The 15,490-nt window shown below is 41.3% G+C and overlaps 1 protein-coding gene across 1 annotated transcript in view; it reads right to left on the reverse strand.

The window, feature by feature from the left end:
• CSGALNACT1 (chondroitin sulfate N-acetylgalactosaminyltransferase 1) overlaps positions 1–15,490 on the reverse strand; it is a 566,905-nt gene that overhangs the window by 176,024 nt on the left and 375,391 nt on the right. The window lies entirely within an intron of this gene.

A 15,490-nucleotide genomic window follows, 5' to 3' on the forward strand; every position in this document is an offset into this window, starting at 1 on the left:
CACTTGGCACAATGCAGTAAGGCAAGTACCATTCTTCTGGCAAATGCCAAACCCAGACATGTCCATTGAATTTCCAGACAGACAAGCGTGGTTCATCACTCCAGAGAACATGTTTCCACTGCTCTAGAATGCAGTGATGGCGTGCTTTACACCACTGCATCTGACGCTTTGCATTGCACTTGGTAATGTAAGGCTTCGATGCAGCTGCTCGGCCATTGAAACTCATTCCATGAAGCTCTCTATGCACTGTTGTTGTGCTAATCTGAAGGCCACATGAAGTTTGGAGGTCTTTAGCTATTGACTCTTCAGACAGTTGGTGACTTCTGCGCACTGTGCACTTCAGCATGCATTGACCCCTCTCTGTCATTTTCTGTGGCCTACCACTTCGTGGCTGAGTTGCTGTTGTTCTCAGCTTGTTCCACTTTGTTATAATACCACTAACAGTTGACCATGGAATATTTAGTAGCAAGAAAATTTCACGGATGGACTTATTGCACAGATGGCAACCTATCACGGTACCATGCTTGAATTCACTGCGCTCCTGAGATCAAGCTATTCTTTCACAAATGTTTGTAGAAGCAGTCTGCATGCCTAGGTGCTTGGTTTTATACACCTGTGGCCATGGAGGTCATTAGAACACCTGAATTTAATGATTTGTTGGGGTGTCCCAATTCTTTTGGCAATATAGTGTGTGTGTGTGTGTGTGTATATATATATATATATATATATATACATACATACCCATCTGCCACTTTATTAGGTGCACCTTGCTTGTATTGGGTTGGACCCCCTTTTGCCTTCAGAACTGCCTTAATTCTTCATGGCACAGATTGCAACCACATAACAAAGGTGCTCTATTGGCTTGAGATCTGGTGACTGTGAAGGCCACTGGAGTACAGTGAACTCATTGTCATGTTCAAGAAAACAGTTTGAGATGATTTGAACTTTGTGACATGCTGCATTATCCTGCTGGAAGTAGCCATGAGAAGATGGGTACACTGTAGTCAAAAATGGATGGACATGGTCAGCAACAATACTCAGGTAGAATCTGAATCAAGACGGTATCTCAAATAAACATATAAACCTATCCCCTGAAAACATATAAGTCTTACTTTCAAAGTGTATTAAATGATAATACCTCAATATGCTTACCCTATAGCCAAAGCAAACAAGTGCTAAACTAAATAAACTATGTATAAAAGGTATAAATCAATTGAATAAAGTACATATACTAATATAAAGGCAGTGTAAAAAAAAAAAAATATTAATATAAAAGCAGTGTCCAAAAATAAATATTATAAAACGCAGTGTCCAAAATACCAAGGTATAAATCAATTGAATCAAATACATATAATAAAACTGCGTTTTTATTATTATATGTATTTGATTCAATTGATTTATACCTTGGTATTTTGGACACTGCGTTTTCTAATATTTATTTTTGGACACTGCATTTATATTAATACTCAAGTAGGCTTTGGCGTTTAAATGGTGCTCAATTGGTACTAAGGGACCCAAAGTGTGCCAAGAAAAAATCCCCCACACAGTAATAGAACACCTATGCAGAATAGCTAGTAATGGAAAGATCTATACAAAACTTTACTACTTTTTCTATCAATAAAATTTACAAAAATTTACAAAATAGATGTTTGCAATATCATGGACTGACATGAATGTCAGACATATAAAACAGAATTAAAATATGAAATCCAGATTGCAGAGTCTGAATAAGGTTATTACCACATTGCCAGATAGCTCAAGATTCCATGAGTGCTAAAACATGTTACTGAGCTTAAGATAATAGCATAAGGCAACATAAAAGACTTCACCAAATTTAATGATAGTGGGAAATGCTTCCAGATGGCCCTAACATCAAACTAAGCTTAAAATTCACCTTCTCCAATTACTCTCTGGTCCAGTTCTGATGCTCACATGCCCATTGAAGTGCTTTTGGCTGTGGGTACAGATCAGCAAGGGCACCCTGACCGGTCTGCGCATATGTAGCACTATACGTAACAATCTGCGATGTACATGTGTTCTGATACCTTTCTATTGGAACCAGCATGAACTTTTTCAGCAATTTGAGATACAGTAGCTCTTCTATTAATATGTATCATGATAAGATCTGAGGAAGAGGCAAGTCCCTGAAACATGTTATCATGATGACCGGCTTCTCTCCTTTGGCTTGACATGGTTTGAGTGCTCTCCTAGGCCTCCACTTTGCCCTCACCAATGCTTGTTCGGGCGGTCTCTCACCAGGTGTATGACATAACAACTGGATCTGGGACACATGACTTCTGGTGGACGCACCATCTTAGTGATCCCAGCGGCTGCCATCCACACATCCTTCCCACTGTCCTGAGGCTCCTGGGCTGAGCAACCTACTGTTGGGTCCATGTCTTGCTTTTTATCCCAACATTAAAGTTAATTTTAATTGTTCTGGGATTGTGACTATTTTGACTTCCACAGAATTGGGAGTGCTTCATTAATTGTTTTTTTTATTCTATTGATTTGGATTACATGGGCCAGTCCTCATATGCATCAGTGAGCTTTGATGACTGTGACCCAGTTGCTTGTCCGCTGGTGTTCCTTTCATTAGGTAGGTCCTGACCACTGCATACCAAGACCATGCTACAAGAGCTTCAGTTTTGATGTTGCTCTGACCCTGTTGTCTAGCCATTACTATTTGGCCCTTGTCAAATGCACTCAAATCCTTGCACCTGCCCATTTTGTCTGTTTTCAGCACATTAAATCCAGGAACAACATGTTCACCTGCTGCCTAATATATTCCACCCACTTTCAGAGATAATCAATATTCTTCACTTCACCTGCCAGTGGTCATAAGGTTTCGCTGATCAGTGAGTGTGTGTGTGTATATCGGTTCAGTATATATACATTGTGACAGTATGAACGGCAAAGTGATGGATGGAAGATATGTGTCACCTCGCATGAGGTCATACTGTGAGGTGTAAGGTGGAGTCCACTCTGGGTTTTCGGGGCCACAATGGCAGAGGTGGTTCCGAACCAGAGTTTGGACTCCACTGAGGACCACCAACAGGTGGCATAAATAAGGCAGGGCTGGAGCAAGGAGTTGCTCGTGGCCTGGGACTCAGAGAGGTGTTCTGAGAGAGCTGTGTGTGTACTATACCTACAAGAAAAGGTTTGCTTTTGTTTTATTTCGGTGACAGGGAGAAGCCCTTCACCTCTGAGAGAGGAAACGCCTTTTGTTTAGTTAGTGCCTGGATGGCAAGGGTTTATTTTCATGTTTTGTTTATTTTCTGCAAACCTTTTAAATAAAGCTGACAACCAGTCAGATTTTGATGAAAGCCTGCTGTGCGGTCTACCTTTGTCCCAGGGAAGGAGATCCCCCACCTGAGCTAACCCCACATATGGTGGATTTGGCGGGCAACTTCCTGAGCAAGTGGGAAGATGGAGGAAATAATAAGAGCTTTGCTGCAGGCCAATGCAGCACAACGGGAGACAAATCGCCAGTTTGCGGAGGCCCAAGAAGCAGACCGAGAGCTCCTTAAGCAGGTGGCCCAACACCTATTAGAATTAAAGAAGGAATCTGCAGATCCGCTGCCAGTGGAGCAGAAAATGGCACGGGCCAGTTATGTTTTGCAGAAGATGACACCTGCGGATGATGTGGAGGCCTATCTCACAACTTTTGAAAGGGTTGCTGTTCGGGAAGGATGGAAAAAGGAGCAATGGGCAGGACTGCTTGCACCATTTTTGACAGCTGAATCCCAAAAAGCCTATTATGACCTGGAACCAGGGGATGCCCAGGACTATGAGAAACTGAAGGCTGAGGTCCTTGCACGCCTGGGTGTCACCATTGCAGTCCGGGCTCAGCGGGTGCATCAGTGGCATTACAGGGCTGACAAACCACCCAGATCTCAGATGTTTGATTTGATACATCTCTCCAAAAAGTGGCTGCAGCCAGAGGTATTGTCAGGCCCTCAGATTGTGAAGCGTGTGGTCATGGACCAATATTTGCGTGCACTCCCTGCCACTTTGAGGAAGTGGGTCGGCCGTGGAGACCCTAAATCTGCAAACGAGCTGGTGGAGAGATATGCAGCCGCTGAGGACTTTTTTCATTCACCTGGGCCGTACCCCAATGTCACTAGGGGTGGAAAACTATTCGGAAGATCCGGTAAGACTGTTCCATGGGCCAAAGGCTCAGGAAAAAATGATAAGACTATTGTGTCAGATAATGAGACTGTAGGCTTAGGACCTAGAGACTGGCCAAATAGGTCAGGAAGGTCCCCAAAGCCATTTAGAGGTTTAGCTACTGAACATATCAAATGTTATCGTTGCCATGCGTTGGGTCATATTGCTGCAAACTGTCCTTTAAATGATGAACCTATGCAATGTGAAAATGCTTATTTAGGAAAACGCATGTCTCTTTTTGCACAGGTGGTATGTACTGCAGCATGTCAGAAACGCATGGAAAAGCAAATGTGTGTGATTGCCATTGATGAAAAGCCAGTAACTGCTCTGCTAGACTCGGGTAGTGTTGTGACCTTAGTCAAAAGTGATTTGGTAAACCCTGCAAGGTTACACCCTAGCACTATTGGGGTTATTTATATTCATGGTGATACACGTAATTACCAGACTGCTCTGGTGGTGATTGATACTCCCTGGGGCCCTGTGACCCATTCTGTGGGGGTGGTGCCCTCTCTGCTTCATGAAGCCATAGTGGGGAGAGATTTTCCCCATTTCTGGAAGTTATGGGATAAGGAGGGGAGTCAGGAAGACCGAGCTCCCCCTGCTGGGGAAACGCCGGAAACTCCTGAACTCACTCCTGACCCCTTTGACGGCAAGGTGGAAGGGGAAACTGTTGGTGTGTCCAAGGAAGGAGTAGACCTTTTTCCTTTTTCTGTAATGGCTGGGGAGCAGGAGGAGTTGGATCCAACCCCAGACATTGAGGATATAGAACAAGAGATGATCGCTGGCTCTAGTGGGAGTGGACAGAATGTGGTGCCTGACCTAGAGGTCAGAAAAGAGGATTTTTGTACGGAACAACTGAAAGATTCCACACTTAATAGAGCCCGTGAAAACATTAAAATGATTGATGGGGAACCAGTTGGAAATGATGTAGCGGTGTCTTTTCCCTACATGGCTCTTAACAATAACTTGCTGTATCAAGTGGTAACGCAAGGGGAGGAGGTGGTAGAACAGTTAGTGGTCCCGAAACCCTTTCGCCGGATGGTACTGGATTTAGCCCATGGGCATATAATGGGTGGACACCTGGGTGTAGAGAAAACAAAGGAGAGAATAACCCAGAGATTCTTTTGGCCAGGCTTACATGGAGACGTCAAAGCGCATTGTGAGTCATGCCCGGAATGTCAATATTCTGCGCCCTCACCCCATTTTCGTAGTCCGCTAGTACCTCTACCCATAATTGAAGTACCGTTTGAAAGAGTGGGCATGGACCTAGTGGGTCCAGTAGTAAAGTCTGCCCGGGGCCATCAGCACATACTGGTGATACTTGACTATGCCACCCGGTATCCTGAAGCCATCCCCTTGCGTAATACCTCAGCTAAAAATATCGCCAAAGAGCTTGTCCGGGTGTTTAGTCGTGTAGGTATTCCAAAGGAGATCTTAACGGATCAGGGCACGCCATTTATGTCTAGAGTTATGAAAGAGTTATGCAAACTGTTCAAAATCTCCCATCTCCGTACCTCGGTCTACCACCCCCAAACTGATGGGCTTGTGGAAAGGTTTAACAAGACCCTTAAGAATATGTTAAAAAAGGTGGTGGACAAAGATGGGAGAAATTGGGATTTTTTGCTACCATATTTCATGTTTGCTATACGGGAAGTACCTCAAGCATCTACAGGATATTCGCCTTTTGAATTACTGTATGGTAGACATCCCAGGGGATTGCTAGATGTTGCAAAAGAAACCTGGGAGACAGAGTCCACGCCCTATAGAAGTGTCATCGAGCATATCTCACAGATGCAGGATAGAATCGCAGCTGTCATGCCACTTGTTCGGGAACACATGGAGTAAGCCCAGGAGGTCCAGAGAAGGGTTTATAACCGGGGTGCCAGGATCCGTACCTTCAACCCTGGCGATAGAGTGCTGGTGCTAGTCCCCACCGTGGAAAGTAAATTCCTCGCAAAGTGGCAAGGTCCCTTTGAAATTAGGGAGAAAGTGGGGGAAGTAAATTATAAAGTTTACCAGCCCGGGAAAAGGAAACCCGAACAAATCTATCATGTTAATCTCTTAAAACCTTGGAAAGACAGGGAAAGTTTGTTGGCAGTACCAAGCCCCCAAAAGGACGTGGTTCCCGCGGCCCCTCAGGTACCTATAACGGAAACCTTATCAGTAGCCCAACAAAATGATGTTACGGAGTTTGTGAGGAAAAATGGAGATTTCTTCTCCCACCTACCTGGACTGACGACGGTCATACAGCATGACATAGTTACCCAGCCCGGGGTCCGCGTAAATGTCAAGCCTTATAGAATACCCGAGGCCAGGCGGGAAGCGGTGGCAAAGGAAATAAAGGACATGTTAGAGTTGGGAGTGATTGAGGAATCTCACAGTGAGTGGTCGAGTCCCATAGTGTTGGTCCCAAAACCCGATGGAACTATTCGTTTCTGTAATGATTTCAGAAAACTGAACAGTGTGTCTAAATTTGATGCATACCCGATGCCTCGGGTGGATGAGCTCATTGACAGGTTGGGAACGGCTCGGTACATAACCACCTTAGATCTGACCAAAGGCTATTGGCAGATTCCTTTAACGGAAGCTGCAAAAGAAAAGACGGCATTCTCCACCCCCGAGGGGTCCTTTCAGTATAAGCGGATGCCGTTTGGTTTGCATGGGGCTCCTGCATCATTCCAAAGGATGATGGACAAGACGTTGAGACCACATCGCCAATAAGCAGCTGCCTATTTGGACGATGTCGTCATCCACAGTCCAGACTGGGAATCTCATTTGTCCCGCTTGCAAGCAGTCGTAGATTCGCTGCGGGAAGCAGGTCTTACCGCCAACCCCAGAAAGTGTGCCATAGGCTTAGAGGAGGCCAAAATCTTGGCTACATCATTGGTCGAGGTCTCATTAGGCCTCAGATCGATAAAATTGAGGCAATTCAAAAGTGGCCCCAACCTGTAAATAAAAAACAAGTCCGGGCATTTCTTGGAATCACGGGATACTATAGGCGGTTTATCCCCAATTTTGCCACCATTGCAGCCCCACTGACAGATCTGACAAAAGGTAGGGGGTCAGTCATGATTAAGTGGAATCCTGAGGCGGAGACCGCATTTCAAAGGCTGAAACAAGCTCTCTGTGCTCAACCTATGCTTGTGACTCCAGATTTCACAACAGAGTTTGTGGTACAGACTGATGCCTCTGACGTGGGACTAGGTGCGGTACTGTCCCAAATCAGAGATGGGGAGGAGCACCCTGTGGTCTTCCTAAGTAGAAAGCTCAACAAACATGAGAGAAACTATGCCATTGTGGAGAAGGAATGTTTGGCCATCAAATGGGCCTTGGAGGCCCTGAAATATTACCTGTTAGGAAGACCGTTCAAGTTGGTTACTGATCATGCCCCGCTCAAATGGATGTGTGATAATAAGGAGAAAAACAATCGAGTGACAAGGTGGTTTCTCACGCTACAAGTATTCAAATTCACAGTGGAACACAGAGCGGGGAAACTGCAAAGTAATGTAGATGCCCTCTCCCGGGTCCATTGTCTGGTTGGGACAGTTGCTCAGCCGCAGGGGCTTGAGCAGAGGGGGGGGATATGTGACAGTATGAACGGCAAAGTGATGGATGGAAGATATGTGTCACCTCGCATGAGGTCATACTGTGAGGTGTAAGGTGGAGTCCACTCCGGGTTTTCGGGGCCACAATGGCAGAGGTGGTTCCGAACCAGAGTTTGGACTCCACTGAGGACCACCAACAGGTGGCATAAATAAGGCAGGGCTGGAGCAAGGAGTTGCTCGTGGCCTGGGACTCAGAGAGGTATTCTGAGAGAGCTGTGTGTGTACTATACCTACAAGAAAAGGTTTGCTTTTGTTTTATTTCGGTGACAGGGAGAAGCCCTTCACCTCTGAGAGAGGAAACACCTTTTGTTTAGTTAGTGCCTGGATGGCAAGGGTTTATTTTCATGTTTTGTTTATTTTCTGCAAACCTTTTAAATAAAGCTGACAACCAGTCAGATTTTGATGAAAGCCTGCTGTGCGGTCTACCTTTGTCCCAGGGAAGGAGATCCCCCACCTGAGCTAACCCCACAACATATTATAAGTATGTATATAGTAGTTGCACCTGTACACATTTGAGGAGTCTAATCATAGTTGATGGTTGTCTGAGTAAGGTAATACTTGTTCCAGGACAAAGTCTCAGAAACCGTTGAGGTGCAAGTCCAGTTTAGAGGTTTTTATTGCTGTCTATGTTTCCATTGGAGAGAGTAACCCCTCCATTTTACCTAGTTACCACTGTTGATACATAAAATGAAGGAAAATCCAACATTTTTTAATATAAATAAATTCAAAATATTTGTGTTGTCACCAAAACAAGACAATAAATACACTTCAATTTCTATGCAACAACACGTCTGCTTTAATTATCCACATACACGTACATCTCTGCCTACTTCAGGAGTGTGCAGCCCCACCACTGGCACCTGCTGTGATTGTACACAGCGGGAGCCTGTCAGCAAGTCACAGCCAATGATTCATGGTTGACATTCAACCCAGAGCTCTGTACAGAGGGAGCAATCTGTCAGTTTTTCATCCCTGCAAAGCAGGGATGAGAAACTGAGACATCTAGTAGTAAAAGTAGCATACTTTCCGCACATTACTCATAGTTAGGCACACATTTAACCCCTCGATCACTCTAGATGTTAACCCCTTCCAAGCCAGTGTCATTAGTACAGTGACAGTGTATAATATTATCACTGATCATTATATAAATGTCACTGGTGATATCAGTGGCAGTTAGTCAGTTCCCCCCTGTGTCAGTTAGTCAGATTGCCTGCTGCCCTATCACAGTCCTATGATAAGTTGCTGATCACCGCCATTAGTGGTAAAAAATAAAATAAAACACAAATTCCAGTATATATATATCATAGTTTGTAGATACTATAACTTTCACGCAAACCAATCAATATACACTTACTTGGATTTTTATCAAAGAAATGCAGCAGAATACATTTTGGCCAAAATTTATGAAGAATTATTTTTTTTAATTGGATATGTTTTATAGCAGAAAATAAAAAATATTGTTTTTTTTTCCAAAATGTTTGGTCTTTTTTATTTATATCACAAAAAATATAAGATCAAATACTACCAAAAAAAAAAAAGCTCTATTTGTGTAAAAAAAATTATATACATTTTGTTTGGGTACAGTGTTGGATGACTGCGCAATTACCAGTTAAAGTGGCACAGTGCAGTATAAAAAATGGCCTAGTCATGAAGAAGGTAAAATCTTCCGGAGCTCATGTGGTTATCGGAAATTTCCAGAAATTATGTAATGTGTTATTTACTAAAAATAAACAGCAAAAGTAATATTCGTGACCTAGATCTAAGCCATTTTTTTTTTTAATTACAGCTGTAACTTTAAACATGTCAGTTATGATAGTCATCAAAACTACAGAATCATAAAATGACTTGGTTGGTCACCTATGCTCACTGTGCAGAGATGTGTTATTACATGATATGTACATGAATCTTCAAACAACCCTTAGTTACCATCAAAATTCCTATACACCAATACACTGAATGTTTTTTTTCCTTTTATATACAGACCTTGCTAATTCCTCGGTAAAACTGCTTCAAAAGGAGACCACAGAGGTGGTAAGCCTTAGTGAACTGTCTGACTTTTCCAACCTTACATCTCATTTTAAATTTTCTTCTTTTCTGCTTTTTAGAAGTTATGCCGGCCATAGTTGGGTCAAAAATTGGTCGGATTTTTCAGCCGAAAAAAAAATCGGCTGATTTTCGCACTGTTAGTGGGTTAATTGGTCGGCTGTTTTTTGGGGTTTTGGCACATTTTTTTTTATCGGTCACGTTGGAAAATTTGCGGCCGATTTTGACGATTTTCCCGGTAATGAAGGGCAAATCGGCCGATCGTTTTACCGATAAAAAATCTGCGCATGAGCCATGAAGAAGAAGAAGAAAAAGAATAAAAAAAAGAATAAAAAAAAACCTGGATATTGTTATTAAACCAAAACTAAAAAAAAGATAAGAAAATAATTATTTGATCCCCATTCGCAAATGGAATGTTCTCTTTTGATGAATGTGTCTGCAGACATACGTACTGGAATATTGCATTTTATTTATTAAAATAAAAATGATTTTAACTCCATTCTTTAATGTTGTGTGTGTGTGGGCTCTGGCACGGCACGGGTTAAAGGCAGGGTGAGCCACCAGTGTGGAAAAGACGGGCTCAGCAGACAGGGCCTTTTTTTTTTGCAAGGGTTAAAATGAGCCATTGGACATGTTGCCCTTTCTGTCATCCTGTTCCATTCATAGAAGTTGTACTAATGATTCCCACAATAAAAAGTGCTTTATGAATGAACATGGGCAGATGAATGAAAGGTTTGCCTCCACCATTCATAGAGTGTTTTTCATTGTGGGAAGGGATAGTACAGCTTTTATGAATGGAGCAGAGGGAGGGTCTAGTTACGTATCGGAAAGAAGAAGACTGCCCTGTGACTGCGCTATGGAATGTACAGGTATCACTGAACGGCGGCTCCGTTCTTTATTCCAAAGTCCGCTATTATATTTTATATGAAAAAGTCTTGCGGTTGCAACAAATGTATCCATTCGTATCCAAATAAAAACATCTGTATGGATACATTTGTTGCAACCGCAAGACTTTTTCATATAAAATATAATAGCGGACTGGAATTCCCCTGTCTCTGCAAGGGACAGAAGTAATTAAGGGGTTAAATGCCGGCCATAGACGGAACGAAAATCGGCCGATTTTTTTACCGTTGGTGGTAACGTCGGCCCATCGAACGACCGATTTTTTGTTTTTTGTTTTTTAAAACGTCCGTTTGTCAACCTGTCTATGGCCTGCATTAGTTATTACTTTAGAATTAACACTGACCCTATTTCAATTGTTCTTCAGCCAGTCTGTTGTATACAGGCTCTGTGGTTGTGTTTAATATCTAGTCCTTTAGGGTAAACACAGCAGTGCGTCTGTTGCTTTCCTGTTTACTAAATGTTCTAAAGAGAATAAAGTCTTGATTCTCTTTGCAGCATTTAGTCCATCTGATGAGTATATGCCATTCATCACTTATTCCTGCCACGAAACACAAACTTGGAGACTTAATATATCTAACACAGATAAAATAGGCAGGCAAGAGGGAAACATAGCCTTTGTCGATTAAAGCTGACAGGCAAATGTCAGAGCTCAATAGATTCTGTGAACTTTAGGGTCATTTACATTTGCTCAAGTTAATTGTCAGCTTCTCTGCTTGGTTGTTGTCATTGCAATTCTATGTTGATGACTGAGAAACATTTGTTTATTTATAGAACAAACACCCTGTATGTCACCTGAATGCATTATAGCAAAAATAAATTAAATACCGGGCCGTGTCAAGTCCTCCACTACCCTCATCTCTAGAATTTAAAATGAGCAACGTAAATCAGATTTTCATCAACTCAGTTTTAATGTGGGTTAAGTAAAAGGATGGAGAACGACCAAGAGGGGATGATAATATCCTAGTCACTTTGCACTACAGAAAACAAAGTGCCCTAAATGGAAGAAAGAAAAAAGAAAACTTTACAAAGTGGAGTTACACTTTACCAAGATAAATCAGATTTTTGTCAACTCAGTTTTACTGTGGGATAAGTAAAAGGATGGAGAAAGACCAAGAGGGGATGATAATGTCCTAGCCACTTTGCACTGCAGAAAACAAAGTGCCTTAAATTGAAGAAAGAAAAAAGAAAACTTTACAAAGTGGAGTTACATTTTACCAAGATAAATCAGATTTTTGTCAACTCAGTTTTAATGTGGGTTAAGTAAAAGGATGGAGAAAGATTAAGAGGGGATGATAATGTCCTAGCCACTCTACACTGCAGAAAACAAAGTGCCTTAAATTGAAGAAAGAAAAAAGAAAACTTTACAAAGTGGAGTTACGCTTTACCAAGATAAATAAGATTTTTGTCAACTCCGTTTTAATGTGGGATAAGTAAAAGAATAGATGAGGACCAAGAGGCAATGATACTATTCTAACCACTTTGTAGTGCAGAAAAGAAAGTGCCCTGAATTGAAGAAATACATTGTAAAAAATAAAACTTTACAAAGTGGAGTTACACTTTATCATTGGGTTAAATTCTCTACCATTTATTTCCCATAACAACTGTCACTTTCTGCAATAACAAACTGAAAATAACAGTTGCATGGCTGAAAATAACACATGCCTTAAAGGATAAGTTCACCTTTTGGACAAAAATAATAAATGCACATTTTTTTGCAGGTAAAAAAAATGTGCATTTATTATTTTTGTCCAAAGAAGCCTGTAAAGCATTGCACCAGCCACAAGTAGATTGCTGATACCATGCAGGTCTCCTGCAGACCTGTCAGAGTATCTGCTTGTCGGGATGTACGAGCAAGCAGATATACTGACAGGAAGCTTCAATGAACCACCATGGCGCTCCACAGTGTCGTGGTAGTTCATTGAAAACACAGCTAAGGCTAAGGCTGCCGGGACTTGTAGGCACTCATTCACAGAATGAGTGACATGGCCGTGTGGGTGGAGCCCCACATGGCCACGCTGTTTTCAAATCTGACAGATAGTACGGGGAATCTTCTCCCCGAATTATCTGCCAGAGGTTTGGGGGCTGCGGGCGCGGCTGCGGCTATGGGAACATGTTACATGGTCCACCCTAAAAACAGGTGGAACATGTAACATGTTCCAAAGGTGAACCTATGCTTTAAATTGAGCCTAATCTATATCATATAGTCTGTATATAACTGCAATGAAGAGGCTGTATAGTGGGTTTGTGTATATTTTGTATTTTGGCCAGGCCTAAAAATAAAATTTTGTAAACATAATGTGTATATTTTTTAGGCAGGAAAATATAATTATCACATATTAATGTTATAGGAGCGAATTCAAAAGCAGAAAGCCTCTGTTGTGTTCTCTCTTTAGAATCTCATAAGGACACTAATGTGATGGGTGCAAAATGTTTTACATTTAAAGATTTGATATACATAGTAAAAAACACAGATAAAGATTTTGTTTTAAAATCCTAGAAGTGTAAAATATTTTTAGAATAAAGTTGACTCAAAAACTCAATAGTACCCCTTACAGTTGAAGAATCTACCTTTGTTCCATTAGGCCTGAACATGAGTTGCCAGAAGTGCAATATTACAGATAAAGATGTCTCTTAATGAGGCCATTCATGAATAAATCATGATCAATCTAAATACCTGTTATTTCAAACACGCAATTCATCATCAATTAAAATGTCAAACAAAGCAATATATACAGAATTGAATTAAAATACAATCAAAAATGATCTACTGAACACGATCCTTAGACCAGTTATTTCCAACAAGCAATTCATCATCAATTAAAATGTCAAACAAAGCAATATATACAGAATTAAATGAAAATACAATCAAAAATGATCTACTGAACATGACCCTTAGACCTTTATTATGATCAGTTGCCTGACACACATGCAGAGATTCCTTTGATCAACCAGATACAATCGATACATTCTGGTGCTGCTGATTGACTTACCAGCGCTGAAATCAATGGAAAGCGTACTAAATCAATCCAATGGAAAATCTGTGATTTACTATTCTTATTCATCCTCTTTACCTGTTTGCATCAAATAATTGATTAAATGATCACATTAATAGGTCTGTGGGCACCTTTAGTGTAGCAGGAACAAATCTTTCCTCTCCAGGGCCTAGAGAAACTTCTAATGATTCTTAAGCTTTTTCAGGGGTTATCTAAAGCTTCTGCAAGCATATAAATAATGTATATGGGCCTCTACAGTGGTTATCAGACAGAGGCGACTGACCTCAAGGTTACACCCTTTACCTGCAACTATGATATTTCAGGAGTTGGAGTTTGGAGCTACTCTAGCCAAACAAGTATAAAGTTTCAAACAGTAATAATGATCACTGACTACTAATATGGTGTGAATGTAACTATTATTTTCATTTGTGTCCTCTGTGCAGCTATTTGTGTGACTACAATTGTCTATCTAGCTATCCTCAACTCTATTCTTTTTGTTCTTTCTAAACCCCAGTGCCCTGTACAGAGGACAGTCTTTTTTGACAATTACCTAAGTCAGCTATATTACCCATACATATAAATGTCAAGAAATAAAATAAACCTTGAGTCACGTATGTATAACTGCTAGTCAGCATTTATTCATGAGTCCAAGTCATTAAAATTTGAAGTTTCCTTCAAAAGTCTCTCTTTTTTCAGAGCCTAACGCCCTGTTGTGTCTACATCACCTATGCAGTTGCAAAGAAGAAAAGGTTTAGGCTGCATATCTGGCAGGCATCCCGATTCCTAATAGATCGTACATCAAAAGCCTACTGATGAGCCTGAAATGAAAATGGCCTAACAAGAAACCAACATCATTACTTAAATTCATACTGCTGCCAAGATTCAAATGTTAAAGTTACGACTTTAATTTGCTAAGTGCAATGTCCTTCTACCACTCTATATTTCTTTTTCTCTTGTTCCCATCTTAAACAGCTTCAGGAGAGCAGCAAACAAAGACTGTAACTGACAGTATGGTATGGTAAGGGATTAGGTCTTTCCATTTACTTTAACACAATTACAGTTTGTTGCTCCTGAATTAATGATTTTTCTATAGATCAATATCACACAAAATAACTGGGACAAGTTAAAGAGGTTCATTGACAGCTGCAGTACAACAGCCTGGCTGCTTTAAAACATCAGGAAAATGGTCAAGTGGATCCCTTTGCACCTTTGTTAGACAATTTTTAATTGTTATATTCTATATAAATTGCACCAGATTTACTATCTAACATTTCAGAATTTATTTTTAGAAGTGTGGCAGCACTGTTAACTTCCTTTTGTATTCACAATTAATGTACTATATACACATTGCCAGGGGCCGACTGACCATTTGGAAATTCGGGCACTGCCCGAGGGCCCGGGGTCAGTAGGGGGCCTCATGAGATGCCCCGGTACCTTTTTCACAGGCTTTTTTGAGTTTGGGCAAGGACACAGGGGCCCAATGATCCCCTATTGCCCGGGGGCCCGATGAGTTGTCAGTCCGCCCCTGCACATTGCAACCAAAATCAATGCCCCTTGGCAAAAGAATGACTTGCAAACACCTTTGACAGCATGGATCTTTACTCCCACAGAATGACAATATAATAAAAAGAACTTTTATTGACATAGAACACTGGCAAGTACGTTTATGACAGTCCTAAAATTGTGCATGACCAAAAAATGACTTTCCTTTTTACATCACCTAAAGAGTGACAGTCCTATAAACTGTTTGACATACTTATTTCATCTCAGTGACAG

Source organism: Staurois parvus, unplaced genomic scaffold (assembly GCF_062004578.1).
Source record: "Staurois parvus isolate SC_StPar_1 unplaced genomic scaffold, SC_StPar_1.0 ptg000013l, whole genome shotgun sequence".
Taxonomy (NCBI): Eukaryota; Metazoa; Chordata; class Amphibia; order Anura; family Ranidae; genus Staurois; species Staurois parvus.